Raw genomic sequence first — 16912 nt, forward strand, 5'->3', positions numbered from 1 at the left:
ATAGAAAGGCCTTGGCAAACCTGAAAGTACTACGTAAGTGTCAACTATTATCATATGATTATTTATGAGCAGAAAAAATCATTTCACTGACAAGATTATTTGTAATATACATGCATACAGTACTTTCAGGAAAGACGCTTTTCAGTTCTGTTCAGTTTGTTCATTTAAGTAAATATATATTTATATATACATATTACATACATAGATAATATATGTATATAGAATATATAGACGTATACACACATGGTAGATGCATATCATTGTTGTTACTGTTATATGAAGAGACCTGGAGCTGTTTAAGGACCTTATTGCCAGAGTGGTCACTGGGCAACAAATTTTTTTTAATCTTCAAAGACCCTCTATTAAGTTACAGAATAGGAGTTCATAACTGTTGCTGCATCATGGACCCTTCTGGCAATATGGTACAGCCTAGGGACTCAGATTAATGTTTTTAAATAATTGAAAGAAATGCTAGATTTTAGTTTGAGCTTGGTGAAACAGACATTCAAGTTCACGGACTCCCTATTATAGAGCAATTTCAGCTTGTCCCATTAAAGGAGAAACCACACCCACAAAATCACAGATTATTTATTCAAGTGTATATGTGTGTATGTGTGTGTGTGTGTACATGTGTGCAATTGCATGCATGCATGTACCTGGACATCAACTCATGTATATGTGTTGCAAAAATCCTCAAAACTGGGCCCAATCTTTTAGTAAAATAGATTCAACACATAAGGAACCATGTCTTTATCTTTCTCATACTTTTTTTTTCTCCTAAAAATTAACAAACTTTACATGATCCTGAGTGGGACAATCCCAGACAATACCAGCACAGCTAAGAAGCAAGGCCCAAGTAGACAGCTTCTAAAATCTGAGGACCAGTGACAGGGAAGAAGACAAGATAAAGAAAGAGGCAAGAAAGGGTGGGGGAAATAGGGTTTCTACAGAAGGCCTCTCTCACTGAACAGCTACATCATGCAGCTAGGTAACAGTACACAGAGCCCTGAGACTGGAGTCAGGAAGACCTGAGCTCAAGTGTGATTTCAGACACTTACTAGCCATGTGACTCCAAGCAAGTCACTTAACCCGTTTGCCTCGGTTTCTTCAACTATAAAATGGGAATAATAGCCCCTATGTCCCAGGGTTGTTGTGAGAAACAAATGAAATAATATTTGGAAATTGCCTAACAGTGTAGGAGCTATACGTTAATTATTATATTAGGGCATTGGCAGGAGTCAGGTAACAGAGATAACAGGGAAAGGGTGCAAAAGCTGTCTGCCAAAAAAGCTGCCTCTTAGGAACTACTGTCCCTCTTCCCTCCAGTCCCACCCCCTGTACTCCCCAAGGAAGAGTCACATAAATATAGAGTCTACTTAGAGTTAGCAGCAAAAGCCACAGTGAACTGAGGAGCCCCTTTCAGCCAGTGTGGAGGATGAGGTGATTGCTCAGATGACCTGCAAAGGTTTTTGGGATATGTTTGGGTTTCTGCCAGTTGGAAGTAATGACTGCAAGTGCAAAAAGCGCTGCCACACTTGAGAAGAAGGGGAAGGAGCAGAAGGAAGGCTCTCTGGCTTTCCAGGAATGATGCCCAGTGATGGCTGAGAGAATGGAGGAGGTGCTGAATTGTTAGAGCCAGAGAGTGGGGTTGTTGAAGATGCTGGAGCTGGCCCTTCTGAGGTCTCCTGTCCCCCAGAATGGAGAGGTGGAGCACCAACATCTGGGAGGACATCATATAAGGCTTTCTGAAAGAGAGCTGAAAATAGAAGAGCAGCCTCTCGGTCAGGTACATGGTACATCTAGCAAGCTCTGCTTGACCTATATATGTATATATATATATTTGTCTCCAGACTTGTGGAGCAGATCAAGAGGGTTAAAAAGGAAAAATGGTGAGGGAGGAAGGAAACTGCTCACATACAGCTAGGAAGCCAGGTATCACAGAGAGTAGGAAGCTAGACAGAAAGATGGCTAAATGGTGGAAGGCACCAGACATGGGTAACCTGGAGAGCATCTCAAGGACGGGTAACCAGGATGGTAAAGTGCCTGGAGACCACATGCTATATGAGGATCAGTGAAAAGAAATGGGACTCTTTCACGTGCAGAGGAGAAGCTCTGAGGAGGACACAGCAGCTTTCTTCAAGTATTGGCAGGGCTGATACATGAAAAAGGCAGAAACTGGCTTGGATTGGCCCCAGAAGGCAGAACTCATAGCACTATGTAGAAGTTGAAGAGAGGCAGATATATGAGACTTTGTATGAGGAAAGCCTTTGTAAGAATGAGAGATATACAAAAGTGAAATGGGCTTATGCTAGGCATCTGGGGAGCACAGTGGGTAGAGCACTGGGCTTGAATTCAGGAAGACCAGAGTTCAAATCCTACTTCAGACAACTGCTAGCTGTGTGATCCTGGGTAAGTTACTTAGCCTCTGCCTCAGTTTCTTCAGTGACATTTACTAGCTATGTGGTCATGGATGAGTTTCTGAGCTTCAGTTTCTTCACCTATAAAATAGGAATAAAACACCTGGAATACCCACAAAAAAGTTGCTGTGATGTTCAAAAGAGATCACATGTGCCAAACATTACAGAAATGCCAGCTTGTCTCACAGTGAGTTGACAGTGGTTTTCCCTTTTTTTTAATGTAATATTTGATTTTTCCCCAGTTACATGTTAAAACAATTTTTATAGTGTTTTGAAATACAGTAGAATATACAAAAGCTGTGGAGTCCGAAAGAAAGCTATGGTGGCACTGACCTGTGACTCAGAAGATATGGGTTCAAGTTCCCATCTCTGCTACTGCCTTTCTCTATGGACATGGGCAAATCACTTCTCCTCTTGGGGACACTTGGAGATGACATTGTTGGATTAGGTGATTTCTGAGATCTTCCCATCTCAACTGTTATCATCCAAGTGTCTGGGAAGCCTCGTGTGCATTTCTGTACAGTTTCCCCAGATTTAAGAGTTTATGAAGATGGCTCAGATGAGCAAAGGATCCAGGGGGCTGGACCCTAGGAATTCACACAGTTTGAGACTATTAACTATGATCTGAGAAATCAGGAAAAAAAGCAAAAAATTGAGTGCGATAATAGGAAAAAAAACAAGAGGAATTGGTTTGACAATGTGCCTTGCCTTCATAATAGTATTTTTATGGGTATATTCAGGTTTCTGCTGAATTTATTATATCAGTGTCTCTCTGTTTCTATATTTTATCTGTATTGAATTAGGAGATGGTCGAATGTACAAAGCCACAATTTTGCTATACCATAAGAACTGAAATGTTCACTTTGTCTCCAAAATCCCTAGCACCAAGCAGGGATGACAACTTTACTATCATGCATTAATAATGAATAACACAGCAGAGAGCTTTTAAAGGTCCAGATTTCAAATCATTAAAGGGGAAGTACACGGTGAATTCCCTTTCTTTAGAATATGTCTAACTCTGGAAGGAAGGCTTTAACACCGAGCAGCACGGAAAACCAGCAATGTATTTAACTCTAAGTGCATTAGAACTAATCACTGAGGAGGTACACTTTACCTACAGAGGCTATGGCAGGAGGATGGAATGATTTTAGCTTCCAATATTTGTCACAAATGTCCACTGGGTTAGCTACAGCATTTTCTAATTTGATGAGCCTGCTTGCTGAGAGAAGAAAACGTTGGAGAGAATCGGACCATGGAGTCGTGAGAATGCACTGTCCCGGATCTCTCCCCTGGCTGCCTTTACTAAATAACCCTTTCCTTGGAGATACTCCAAGTGCCTGAAAGGCAGGCACTGTTATCTATATTCCGCAGGCAGGGAAGTGAATCTGGGAAAGGTTCTGTGCCATTATCAAAGACATTATAACAAGTCTGGCTGGAGTCACTTCCCCACAACACAATGATGCTCTGACTTGTTAGCCACACCTGGACATTCTTGAAAACTCTTCTCCCAAGAATACTTGGGCCTTTTGTTTCCCCTGTTTACTTTCTATGATGAGGTTGTCCTGCATCCTGACTTTAGAGAACATTCCTGAATTGCTCAATTGTCCCCACACAGCCAAGACCTGAGTCTATCATTTTTATTTGTCCTTTGAGGTTTCATCATTCATTCATTCATTCATTCATGCATTCATGCATGCATTCATTCACTCACTCATTCACTCATGCATTCATTTACAAACATTTATTAAGTACCTAATATAAATTCCTTAGCTAGGCATCTCTCAAACTAGATACCCCATCTCTGCATGCATTTGTGGAAGCCGTTACACATTCTTCCTCATCACTGCCTCTCTGAATTCTTGACTTCCTTGGAGGTTCAGCTAGGATTCCAGTCTCCTTGAAGCACCTCTGATCTCCCTAGTAGTTGGTACTCTCTCCCTCTTCCGTTCTCCTTGCACCCTAGCTATCTGTAAGCATCCCATCTCCCAGCAGCCGTAGAGACAGTGAGCAGAGTGGATGGAGCACTGAATTTGGAGGCAGGACCCTGCCTCACACACATATGAACCATGAGACCCTGGGCATATGGGTCCCTTAACTTCTCTGAGTTTCTCGTTCCTCGTCTGTAAAATGAAGTTAATGAACCCATGATGCCTTTGTCACAAGCCTGTTGTGAGGCTCAAATAACATCACACGCTTAAAGAACCTTTAAAGCTACTGAAAGGTAAGTTCTGATTAGGTAAGCTCCTAGAAGACAAGGGGGACTGCTGTTCTTTTCGTCTTTTTTTTTTCTTCTCGTCTTTTTACAACTAGGCTCCAGCACAGACAGAGAAGGAACTCAATAAATGTTTGTCAAACTGAATTGAATGTGCCCAGAATTGTTTTAAGAAGTGGAGGAGATACAGAGATAAACTACACCTGACTAAATCAAGGTCTAGGTCTAGTAAGAGACAGAGAAGATTTGTTGAGAGGTCACATGATAGAGTAGAAAAAGTCCTGGAATCAGAGGCTGAAGATTTGGTGCTTTTTTTTTTGGAGGCAATCAGGGTTAAGTGACTTGCTCAGGGTCACACAGCTAGTAAGTGTCTGAGGCTGGATTTGAACTCAGGTCCTCCTGACTCCAAGGCCAGTGCTCTATTCACTGAAGCATCATCTAGCTGCCCCAAGACCCAGCTTTGAGTCCTCACTTGCCCACTTGCTGGCTAAGTGACCCTGGACAAATGGGGATTGGAGTTGCAGAATAGTCCAGTCTCCAGCTGCCAGGGAATCTCCTCAGTGACATAGGATTGCATTCAATATCATGCACATGTGAAGGCTTTTGACCCTAAAGTGTTATGTTAAAATCTCTTGAACCCCCTGCTTTGTCATCATTGTTTTCCCCCTGAACAACTGAAAAGCCACAAAAATAAGCAGAATAGAAAGACAAATTTGCCCTTTAGGAAGGAATAGAAAGATGACATATTGATACTCAGGAAATAGGAATAAAACCCAAGGGAGAGTATCCATTGAAATATGTTGCCTAAAACATACGTGTCATATTCCATTACTTAGGTCAGAGTATATGATCATCCAAGCTGCAGCCTATTTCATCAACTGTGGATTTCAAAATATCCCTTCATGCTCCCAGGAGCTTAGATTTAAAGCTCAAAGGGACCTGAGGTATAGGCTTTCACTAGGTGGTGGTGGGTATCTGCAGTAGCTTACCTTCCTCCAGATCATGAGAAATCTGGTATCCTTCATCAAATTCCCCAGGCTGTGATTCTAGCCCTACAGGAAGGAAGGAGTTAAAAAGTTAACATGAACTATAGCACCATCTTTTCCCTTCCCCCTCACCCTACCCAACCCCCCCAAAAAAAGAAAAGTAGTGACAAACTGATCAATGCCTATTCTAAGTATTCCCCAACACGGCAGTACTCAGACCTTGGCTTGAATCCCAGATCAGACTTCCAACCTATCGAACAATAAACTACCCCAGTCTTGTGACCTTTCCCATGCAACTAATAAGCATCAGTGCCAAGGGAAACACTTCTCTGTCCTCTAGCTCACGTTGTTAATTTCAGCAGATTGAGCCTTTGTGTCTGGTCATTCCCACTCTGTTGCTTTACCAAGTGTGGACTCCATCTTTGGAACTGTCTGGGCAAAAGTTCATGGGGCCAGGCCATGGAGCTAGCCTATACTATCACAGATAACGTGAATCTGCTTTGGACAGCTCAGGAAGCCTGATGATGTTTCTTAGCTCGATATGTGTGTGTGTGTGTGTGTGTGTGTGTGTGTGTGTGTGTGTGTGTGTGTGTGTGTGTGTGTGTGTGTTGGGAGAAGGGGGTATACAGGGAAGGAGCCTGTTAGTTATCTGTCAGTTATGATTTCTGCATTCTGGGGCATAAGGGTATACAGTATGTCCTTAGTCCAGGAATCAAAGTGTAGTAAAAGTACTTGGACTTGATCCTGGCTTTGCTATGTACTACGTAATCTTGGGCAAGTCATTTCCCCCTTTCCCTGGCCTCAGTTTCCCCATTTATACAGTGAGGAAATGGGATTAGATGATCCTTAGGGGGTCCCTCCCCTTTTGAAATTCTACAATCCAATTCATACAGTCCTGTCTTTGTCCTAGGGGAAAGCTCCAGTTTTAGATTCTATTATGCAAAACTGGGAATCCCTCAGGAGGAGGTAAATGACTGTGTCTGTGTATATTTCACAAGATGAATGCATGAGTCAATGAATGTGACTGTGAGTGTATCTTTGAATATGTACATGTGTGTGCATTTGCATCTCTGTTCTTCAGGGATCCTGGGAACTAAAAATATGTAGTGAGGATAAACCAAACAAACCTACCATGCAAATTATTTATGTAGCTAAACTATATATAATGTTACCAATAGATCATATTTCTACAGTACCTTAAAGTTCAAAGAACTCTTTCATTCCCATCCTATGAGTTACGTAGTACAGGAATTTTTATTTTCATTTTTATTTTTTCAGATGATAAAACTGAAGCTTTGAGAGATGAAATTAATTGATTCTGCATTCTGTCATTAATCATCTATCTACTATGTCATGTACAGAGCCCTGTGCTAGGCACTAGGGGAAATACAAAATACACATAAGGCATGGTCTCTGCCCTCATAAACCTTACAGTCTAGTAGGGGGGAAAGATGCAGAAAGATAAGTGAAATTAACAGTCCATGGTACATACAGTAGAGAGGTATAAAACAAAGCACCAAATGGGTTAAAAGCAGAAGGTCTTTATCGACTCAGGGTGGAAATGAGAGGCAAGGCTTTCTGGAGGAAATGTCACTGGAGTTGAGCTTTAAAAGATGGATAAGAATTCAATAGAAAGAGGGAGGAACGAAGGATATTACTTAAATAGAAGATAGCATGAACCAAGGCATTTAAATGTCCTCCATTCTTTAAATGTGAAGATTGTGAATTTATTTATCTCTGTGAACATTGTTCACCCCCTTCCAAAAAAACGTAAACCACTTGAGGGCATAGACTATTTTTATTTTTGTCTTTCTACCCCCAAAATAGCTTAGTGCCTTGGACATAGTAAGCAATTCATAAATACTTATGGAATTGAATTAATTTGAATTCAGGAGATAGTATGTACTTCAGTTTGGATGAAGCCTAGAATATGTGGAAGGAAGTAATATGAGCTAAGGATGGAAAAGGAGGCTGGTGCCTGAGTCTAGAGGGCCTTGAACAGCAGTCAGGCAATGATCACTGAACTTGACTCAAGAAGCAACCTAGCATGCTGAATATGTTTAAGGGCAAGAATGCCAGGAGTAGAAAAACAATTATTCTGGAAGCAGTATGAAGAATGGATTGGAGGTGAGAATGGGGAGGGAAAGAGAAGATGGCGGTAAGAAGACCTCTTATAGACTATTGCTACCAAAGGAAATAAGCCTGGTTTGGATGGATTTATAGGAGAATTCTATCATACTTCTAAAGAACAGTTATTACATATGCTACAAAAATTATTCTCAAAATGGAGAAACAAAATACTCTATCGAACTCTATTTGAGTCAAATATCTTTCTAATACCTAAACCAGGGAAGGATAAGGCAAGGAAAGAGAAATACAAACCTTCATGAGTATCGATTCAAAAATTTAAAATACAATCCTGATCAAAAGAAGCTGGTGGTAAAAGTTGTGAATTGATCCTGATGCTCTAAAAAGTGGTTTGGAAATATGCTAAGAAAGTTATTAAGATGTCTATACCCCTTAACCAAGAGATTCCACTGCTAGGTATACACTCCAAAGAGGTCAATACCAAAAAGAAAAGCCTTGTATACAACAAAAGATTTATAATAGCATTTGTGTAGTAATAAAGAACTGGAAAAAAGTATATGCCTATCAATTGGGGAACTGATAAATAAATTGTGGTACACCAATGTAATGGAATATTACTGTACTATGAGAAAGATATGAATATGATAATACAGAGAAGCATTGTAAGACTTATATGAATGCATAAAAAGTGAAGTAAGCAGAACCAAGAAAACAACAGATATACAATGACTACAACAATGTAAAGGGCACAAACAATAAAAAAATTAGAACTGAATGTTGTGAAATTATAACTGAATGTAGCTCCAATGAAGCAGCATGAAAAGACATGTCTCTACCTTTTTTTTGTAGAGGTGAGGAACTATGGGTATGGAACAATGAATATAACATCAGATTTTTCAATGTGTTGGTTAGTTTTTTTCAAACTTCCCTCCTTTTTGTTTTCTTTTTTATACTCCCTGTTTATTTTCTTTTTTAATTTTTTGACTCTGGTGTCATAATGGGAAATGTAGATGATGTAAACACAGAGATATAAAAAATATGCTTTCAAAAGACAAAAAAAAGTATTCCAAAAATATGGATGGGTGGTAATAAGAGCCTTATTAAGTTAGTGGCAGTGGCAGAAGGATGAGAGATAGAAGCAAAAGTTTAAGGTTTGGGACATGGGACAAGTGCCTCAGACAAAAAAAAAAAAGATGAACAGACTTGGGAGAAATGTAGAAAGTTCTACCTGGGGCATGTTGAATTTAAAAAGGCAATGAACAGAAGATGTTTTGTTGGCAATTGGAAATTCTGGGCCGGAGCTTTAAAGAGGGGTCAGGATTGAACATACAAATGGGATACAAATACACAAGTGAGAGTCTCTGTCTTCAAAGAGCTTACATTCTACTAAGTGACTTGCCCATGGTCACATACAAATTCACAGATTTGGGAGATAGAGTGTCATGTTTGATGGATATTAAGTAGGCCATTGTACCTGGATCATAGAGTGCATGGAGAGGAATAAAGCATAAGAAGCTTAGAAGGGTAGGAAGAGGCCTGATTTAAATGCCAAGCAAAAGACTTTAAATTTGATCCAGATGGTAATAGGGAGCCATGGAAGCTCAGTGGGGGTGGGAAGAGGAGGGAGGAACTGGGGTAACACGGTCAGACTTTTGCTTTAGAAAAATCATCTTAGAAGGTAAGCAGAGGAAAGACTGGAGTATGGAGAGACATGAGCAAAGAGACCACTTAGAAAGCTACTGTGGTAGGCAAGGTGAGAGGTAATAAGGGCCTGAACTAGAATGATTGGCTGTGTGATCAGAGAGAAGAGAGAGAATGGGACACAAACAAGAGATGTGAAAGTAGAAAGGCCAACATTTGGGATGGATTAGATGTGTGGGGTGAGTGAGAGTGAGGAGTCCAGGATGACACCAAAATCACAAGCATAAGTGATTGGATGGTGCTCTGGATGGGAGGAGGGTTTTGATGGAAAGATACTGAATTATGTTTTGGACAATCAGTTTGAGATGCCCAAAAGGCAATTGGTGATGTGGGACAGCAGCTCAGGAGAGAGGAGAGAGCTGCATATATAAATCTGAGAATCACCTGTATAGAAATGATCATTGAACTCATGGGAACTAATGATTCATCAAGTGAGAGAGGATAGGATGGGAGTTCCTAACCTTTTTTAGGGTCCTGGACACCTTTGGTGGTCTGGTGAAGTCTAAAGACTCCTTGTGAGAATAATGTTTTTAAATATATAAAATACATATGATTACAAAGGAAACTCATTATATTGAAACACAGTTATCAAAATATTTTAAAAAATAGTTCATGGACAGATTACAGTAGCTGTGAGAGGATAGAATGTGGTGGTACACAGCTTTCTTAAGGAGTCTACCCAGGAGAGGAAGAGAGATATGGGAGGATAACTAGTGGGGATGGTCTGATCAAGTGAGTTTTGTTTTGTTTTGTTTTGTTTTTAGGATAGGGAAGCATAGGTAGGCCTGTAAGCAGCAGGGAAGCAGCCAGTAGGTAGGGAGAAATTGAAGCTAGGAGAGAGTGGAGATGACAAAGGGGGCAATCTGCTGGAGAGTTTGGGAGAGGATGGGATCAAGGGTGCAAATGTAAAGAGACTAACCTTGGCAAGGAGAAAGGCCCCCTCTTCATCTGAGGCCAGAGTGAAAGGGAAATGTGGGGGTGGGGAGAGGAAGGAATATGTCTGAGTGAAGTCAGATGAGGAAAATGGGAGTCTAGATTCAGTGCTTTCTTTTCTACATCATCACCTCTTAGCTCTATGTTGATCAATAAACAAATATTATATATTGCAACAATCTAACACTGTCATATGATGAATAGCTGTATTATGGGCGGGTTCAATAAAATAATAAAATCCATTAATAATCATCAGTCCTGCAGAATCCATCTGATCCTTCTAGCATCTCAATGTAACTAAGACATATATAGCCACCTATGTATTATAATTACAAAGACACCCCTAAGCACCCTCCTTTTCCATCATCCCTCAAAAAAACAAAATACAAAAACAATTCCTGCCTTGACTAGTTTACTAAGGCCTAAAATTTCTTCACTAGAGAACAGGGGCATTTATTTCCATAATAAGAGAACAGGATGCAAAGCTTTGATGGGAAAGGTAAGATGGAAATATTAGTATTTAGATGTAAATAGTAATCCAGATTCTCTCCAGAGAGCAGACAGCGAAGAGGAAGGGAAGAAGAGTGGAAAGCAGAAGAGGGAGGGTGGGAAGGACACACAAAGGTGAGCCTGTGAATGCCAAAAACAAATTTGGCCAAATTCACAGTTTTGCCAGAGCCAGTCCTGTCTGCCAAACCATTTAACTATATCAAGGGGAGGCAGGCACTTAATAGGTGTGGTCAGTGGGAATGAAACTCATTGTGTTCCTTGACCCTTTAATCATTTATTACATCACCATCTTCTTCATCAACAACAAAGATTTATCATGACCCTCCTGTGGAAACGGCATTGTATAACCAAGATCCTTGATCTTGGGATCAGTCGAATTAGGGGAAAAGGACAAATATCTAAAAAGAAAAAAAATCCAATAAAAATTATTATGATGTAGTAGAAAGACCACTAGACCAACAGCAGGGGTTCTAGACCTGACTCTGTGTCTAACTGTGTAACTTTAAGGTCCCTTCCCTTCTCTGTGCCTCATTGTCCTCATCTGTTAAATGAGGTTTGGGTTCGATGATCTTCAAGGCTCCCCAGGCTCTAACAGTCTCCGCTCTGTGCTTGATAGTGAGGCATTAACATCAAATGAAAGCTGTGTAGATAATAATTATTCAGAGGAAGAAGTCATCTCAAGGGTTGGGGTCCTCAAAAAGGGCATGAAAGAGAAAACAGAACTAAAACTGGGTTTGAAAGGAAGGGCTTAGTCAATCAGAGAGGCACTGAGAGCAATAAGGGAACAAAAGGCACATGCATTATTTGGAGGGATGGTGAGGACTGTGACTGGCACAGATTTCACACAGGGCGCTAGTAGGAGGCAACACTGGAGGAGTACCACAGAATCTGAAATGTGGGAGGGACTTTGGAGGCCGCCATCTTGTCCAGCCTGTACCTTACCAAGGAGTTGTTCCACAATCTACCCAATAAGAGTTCCTGCAGCCTTTGCTTGAAGACCTTTACAGACGGGGCAGCTAGGTGGCACAGTCATAAGGGCCCGGTGTCAGGAAGACCTGAATTCAAATCTAGCCTCAGATACTTCCTAGCTGTGTGACCTAGGCAAGTCACTTCACCTCTGTCTGCCTCAGTTTCCTCTTCTGTAAAATGGGGGTCATAACTGTGCCTACCTCCCAGGGCTGTCATGAGGATCAAATGAGATTTTGTTTGTAAAGCGCTTTTCAAACCCTAAAGTGCTATATCGATGCTAGCTATTTTTATTATTAATTCCCAGCGCAATCACCCCACGCTCCTTGGGGTTGTCCCAAACTGTGAGGCTGCCTTCCTCACCCTGTACTTGTGAAGTTGTTCTTTGGAACCCAAGCGTCGGCCTTACCGTTACTGAATTGCCGCTTGACAACGCCCAGAGCTCCAGTGGAGATGCTGCAGATTCCCGGGCCAGCTGGTCTCCAGGGGGAGCTCTCTTCACCTCAGGTTCTGGCCTTCCCCTCCGCCTCCGCCTTCCTGTTAGCGGGCCGCAACTGGTTGCTAGGAAACAGGTTCAGCCCCCTGAAGATTGACATTAGACGGTGGCCTGCAGGGTCAAACTGAGGGGCAAAACGCGGGGAGGGGCCAATGGAGTAGTGTCACGTGGTCTTCGCGGCTCCGCCCCTTTCTGCCCCTCCCCACTCACCCCCCATCGCACGTCGGCCTCCTTTAGCCAGCAGACCAGCCTCGTGAAAGTGCTACGCTAGCAAAGTGAGGCCTCCTCCTCTCGCTGCTGTGACGGAATGGCACCATCCTTGGACGAGGCTTCCCAAGGTCCTGAGGAGCTACCTGTAACGCCCATCTGCAGTCCAGGCCTGGGAGCATTTGGTTACCCTTGCCTCATGCCCTCCGGGAAGAACGATGGGGGGAGGGAAGGAGGAGAGCACCTTGGAAGCCCTAGTCATGAGAACAGAGATCTGGAGTTGCAAGGGACCTCAAGTCATCTAGTCCGGCCCCTTCATGTTACAGATGAGGAGAAATTGAGGCCCATATTGGGCAAGTGTCATGTGCAAGATCACACAGATAGTGAGGTGAAAATTACAGCCTGGGTCCTCTGACTCCAAATCCAAAGCTCTCTCCACTGGGCCATGGCCATCTACACGCTTTACATCTTGTCATCCTTGCTCCAGTTTTATTTTCCCTGCCTCTGTGCCTCAGAAGATCAGCAACTGGGCAGGCATTTTCTGGCCTTCTCCCTTAGCCTGCTGGCTTGGGGACCTGGCTAGATCAAAGACTGACTAATGAGAAGCTGACTGGCATTGTGGTGGCAGAGAAGGATCAAGAAGGAGGAAGAGAAGACCATGTACTACTAATCGCTTATTCATCTTGGACAACGTACCTTTCTGCAGGAAGAAAGGAGTGATTCCCATTACTCTTCGTTTTAATCCACTAAGCATTTGTTTAATATCTACTATGTGCCATGCACATAGATGAAATGTGCCAGGACAAACAGGAACAGTCTCTCCTCTTAGGGAGCTTACATTCTATTGGAGGAAAACACCATGCACACAGATAAGGAAACTCACTCTTTATATGTGTGTGTATGTGTGTATGTATACACATATATGCACACATACATATGTATATACATATATACACAGTTGGCAAAGATACTGGAGTGATTTACCATTTCCTTCTCCAGCTCATTTTACAGATGAGGAAACTGAGGCTAACAGGGTTAAGGGACTTGCCCAGGATCACACAGCTAAGTGTCAAGAAGATGAATCTTCCTTACTCCTGTCATGGCACTCTATCCTCTACACCACCTAGCTGTCCTTACATAGATAGATAGGTAGATAGATAGATATGAATTATATGTATACAGTCATACTTTTCATAAAAACTATAGTACTGTTGATTAGATTATCAATCCTGAACAAAAGGTGAGTAGGGTAGAGGAAATAGGGAGAGGTAAATGTAGAAAGACTACATCTTACCTTGGCTGTTATAATTCCACAGTGAAGAGGGAGGTTGTCTTCCAGATCTCCTTGGGCTTTTCTCTTCATTACATGACAGAATCTGATGGGTAATCACTTGTCTGAATTGTTCAAACTCTTGGGAGAGGACCCAGCACTACATTATCCTTGATCTTGTCTACTGTCATCATAGACACTCACGTGAGGGGAAGTAAAAAGGATTAAGGATATTTCATCAGGGGCAGCTAGGGTGGCACAGTGGTGGCTAGAGCACCAGCTCTGGAGTCAGAAGAACCTGAGTTCAAATCTGGCCTCAGACACATGATATTTACTAGCTGTGTGACAGTAGGCAAGTCACTCAACCCCGATTGCCTCACACACACACACACACAAAAGATTTTCATCAGACATTTGGTGTAATAATAGCATTCCATGGGTTCACAGATATATGCATAAAAGGACATATTCCCAGGTAAGAATTGATTTCCTTAACACTATATTGGGACCTGAGACTCTATTAAAGAAGACTCAGCATTAAAATCCACAGCTTCAGATATGTGTGCACAAATAAATACACAAAGTATAAAGAACCAAGAGGGTGAATCTGACACCTCCTGGGTTATCACTGAGAGATTGGAATATGCCTATGGAAAATTATACCTAACACAGAAGGAACACGCTAGACAAGATACTGATATTTTATATATGTAATATATTTATATGATACATAATAAATTTATATGATATATGATTGATATTTATATATATAAATATGACTTGCACTTATATTAGGAGATCCATAAGCTGGCAGGTGGAGAGTATTTCAGTGAAGCTCAAGAAAGGGAGAAACAGGAAGCATATTGTCTTGGGAGTACACAATTAGGTAGGAGGAAGGGAAACAGATCACAAACCTGGCACTGTAAGCTCAAAATGAATCAACAGTATGAGTTGGCAGCTAGAAAAACAAATGCTGTCCTACACTCTGTTAGGGAAGGCAGGCAATGGCCTCACAGTGCCCTGCGTTGTCAGACCCTTTTCTGGAGTATTGCGTTTGGTTCTAGGTGCCAAACCAATTTTAGGAGGTGCATTGATAAGCTGGGGAAGATCCAAGTAGTGGATCCAGAACAATGATGGACCTCACCATCATACAGTTTGAGGCTAGATTGGTGCTGGTGGTAGGCTGGAGAAAAGATGACTTAGTGGGCCCAGGTCTGAAGTACTGAAAAGACCATCATGTGGAAAATGTCTTAATCTTGCTCTGCTTGTCCACCAAGAGGAGAACTAGAAAACCTGGGGGGATGTTAAAGAGAGACGGCTCAATATAAAGAAAAGCTTTCTGACTTAACATTTGAGTTGAGTGGGCTACTTTCGTAGGGCCATAGGCCTAGAGCTGGACTAGACCTCAGAGGGCATTTAGTGCCAGGGGTGGAGAACCTCATCACTTTCAGGATGAAGAAAGTGGGGCCTCAATAGGTGAAGTCAGTCAATCCACTAGCATTTATTAAGCTCCTGCTGTGTGCCAGGCAGCATGCTGAGAGCTGGAGACACAAATAAAGACAATAACAATACCTGCCCTTACGGAGCTCATGTTCCAATAGGGTAGGCAATGTGAAAATAAGTGCACATACCAAATGTGTAGAGTTTAAATGGAGGAGTAATCTCAGAGGGAAGGCATTAGTAGTAGGGGGCACTAGGAAGAGCCTCCTTCAGAAGGGAGAACTTGAGTTGATTCTTGAAGGAGGGCAGTCAGGGAAGCACTCAGTATGGTGCCTGGCACAGAGTAGGTACTTAACGTTTATTGGATTGGATTTTTTGGATGAGATTGGAAGCCATATTTTAATATGACTTAGCCAAGGTCATCTGGGTAGAAAATATAAGAGTGGGGAATTGAACCCAAGACCGTGGGCTCCCAGGCCAGTGTTCTTGACACTGCACCATGCTGGGTCCCCTGTCACTAGAAGAGCTTCAAGCCTAGGTTGCATGAGCCCTTGCCCAGGACAGCATAGAGGAGTTTCCTCTTCAGGTCAAGGTTAGGCAGGCTGGCCTCTGAGGATGCATACCAGTTCTCCTGGCATTGATTTGGTGACATCCTTGGTTTACAGTTGGGAGAAGAGCTATGTCTCCAGTTTGACCTCTGAGGTTTTGTCAGCTCAGGGCACTCCCTCCACTGCTCTGTAGCTAGTCTTTGAGAACTGCTGGCCTGGGAAAAAGGTCATCCTAGGCAGTAAGGTAACATAGTGGATAGAAATACTGGATCTGGAGTCATGAAGACCCGAGTTCAAATATGGCCTCAGAGAGACACAAGCTGAGCAAGTCATCTAACCTCTGTCTACCTCAGTTTCCTTAACTGTAAAGTAGAGATAATAATAGCCCCTATGTCATAGGGTTGTTATGAGGATCGAATAAGGTAAAGCACTTAACATAGTGCCTGGAACATAGTACATCCTTAAATGCTTACGCAATTGTTGAATAATATTAATCCCCCTGCAGCCAGTTTGCTGTTGAGCCTCTCGGAGGCTGTTCCTGAAACAATAAATATATAATCTAGTACCTGGCTCGTACACAAAGAGCCTTGTCTGAAGTAATAAACAATTCAGATGAGCTAATTTTTCTGGCCGTGCCTTTTTGGGGTTACATTAAGCATTTTTATGTCTTTTTAAGATGATTTTATGATGATACAAGGCTAGGAAAAAGGCTCATAATGATGTTAAATAGAAAAAGTAACCATTAAAAGTACTTGGTAGTAAGTATGTATTTACTGATATCTCTACATTCATTTTTTAAAAAGCTCATTCTTAACTGTTTAATTTACACTGATTTGCATGATGTACAAAGGATTATGGAGGTTCTCATGGGTGGGAGTGGCACTTAGAGGTGAAAGGATCAGTATGTTCATAATGAGGAACCTCAAGTCTAAGATCATTGTTTTGCAGAGGAGGAAACTGAGGCCCCAAGACTTGTCCATGGTCAGCCAGGTATTAAGTGTCAGAAGCAGGGATGTAAAGCCAGGTTCTCCAGCTCCCAGTACAGCCCTCTAGCCACTGCCCCTTAAGAGCAGCCCTGAGACCATTAAGCATTGGCCATGTAAATCAGCCCAAGCATTAGCAGAATCTCTGTCCTGAA

The 16912-nt window shown here is 42.0% G+C and overlaps 1 pseudogene; it reads right to left on the reverse strand.

Annotated features, from left to right (window-relative positions):
* Positions 1–12526, reverse strand: part of LOC114028937 — a 62813-nt pseudogene extending 50287 nt beyond the window's left edge.
* Between the last annotated feature and the right edge of the window lie 4386 nt (positions 12527–16912).

Source organism: Vombatus ursinus, unplaced genomic scaffold (genome assembly GCF_900497805.2).
Source record: "Vombatus ursinus unplaced genomic scaffold, bare-nosed wombat genome assembly UNPS02014903.1, whole genome shotgun sequence".
NCBI lineage: Eukaryota > Metazoa > Chordata > Mammalia > Diprotodontia > Vombatidae > Vombatus > Vombatus ursinus.